This window comes from Rhagoletis pomonella, unplaced genomic scaffold, assembly GCF_013731165.1.
Source record: "Rhagoletis pomonella isolate Grant_MI unplaced genomic scaffold, Rhpom_1.0 Rhpom_scaffold_00002, whole genome shotgun sequence".
NCBI lineage: Eukaryota > Metazoa > Arthropoda > Insecta > Diptera > Tephritidae > Rhagoletis > Rhagoletis pomonella.
The window spans coordinates 98,652,863-98,654,430 of NW_023458556.1; positions in this window are offsets into that span (position 1 = coordinate 98,652,863).

The window sequence follows — 1,568 nt, forward strand, 5'->3', positions numbered from 1 at the left end:
CGTGAACGGCCTACTCCGGTAGGTTAGCTGCGAATAACCAATAAGCAGTCCCAGACCAAGAGTGGCAGGAGACGAGGGCCTGATTTAAAAGATCAGAAATGCTTGATGAATCTCCTGTGTCCAAGCGAACAGATGCCGCCTCCCAAAAAGCATCCCAGGATTGAGACCAGGTAGATCCTGTTCATGGCATACTGGAGCATGTATACGATTAGTTTGATATTGGGCTGGCGAGAGCAGTATTCCGCCACTTTAGTATGTGAGGGTGACACCTCACAGAAATGGCTGGTGGGCTAATGCTGCAATCGCCTCCGTCTCGTTAAAATCCTGGCAGGTCTTCAAGTACATTCAATACACGTCGCCATTTAGTTGGCCGCACAGGTCCAGTTGAGATTTACTCCTGGTTTTGCGCTGTCTTGGCTCTGAACACAATATCCCATAAGGACTTGTGTCAACCCTCGCGATGGCCTGCTCCTTTGAGAGAAGGGAACTTCGGGACACTTAAATGCGACTGTGCTACGTGTGGAGATAGCGGCTTGAAGCGGAGAACCAATTGATTGGAAATGAATAAAATAAAACAAATAAATGAAACCATCGTCGATGTTATGGAGGAAGAATGCAGCGCATTCAGGAAGAGCAGTAGAGTCGTACGCTCCCCGCCACAAACTCCCTTTGCAGGCAAATGCTGGCACCACGAGCACGGAGAAAGCCGCCGACGTGGCGCAGAAGGCTACGCCTTGCCAAACGGTAACTCCCGGCAGCCGAGATAGTCGTCTTCAAACGCCGGCTGCTGCAAACAGCGACAAGCATGTCACCGCAAGCTTGGGAACTTGCGAAGGCAATGAAGATGACCAATTGGCCCAGATTCGGCTCGTCTTGAAGAAGATGCAGAGCGCTGTCTCTAAACAGAAGAATGTGTCCATGGACATAAAAACGGGTATGGCCCAAATCGAGGAGAGCTTAACTATATTAAGCTACCTCCGAGAGCAGCGCCGGAAGGGGTCTACCCTTTCCGAGCAGCGGAAAACTGGCCCTGGCTCGCAAAAGAGAGCTCGAACTCGATCCGACACCCCTACAGGCGAGCCGGAAAAGAAAAAGAACACTAACTATAATAATAATAGTAGTAATAAGATTATTATTAATAATGGAAATAATAATAATGGAAATAAAGATAATAATGCAAAGAAAACCGTACCAGATAATCAATGGAAAACGGTTGGAAAAAGCAGAAAGCCCAAGCCAGGGCTAGCGCCAGGTAAACCCTTGGTCAACAAGGGCGAGGCGACCAGCCGCAAAAAAAAAGAATAGGGTGAGAAAAAAGAAGAGTCTGGCTAAATTAATCATTAAGCCAGCTGAAGGCAAAACCTATGCAGAGGTGCTGGGAACGTTACGTGGTAAGCTCCAACCCGAGAAGTCGGAGACCGTAATTCGATCTGTTCGGAAAACCCGCGAAGGCGGCGTGCTTATCGAAATGGAGCGCTGTGGCGACCACTCAGCATTTAAGGAAAATGTGTGCACTGCCATTGGCCAGCTTGGAGACGCCCGTATTCTCACTAGACGTTTACGTCTAG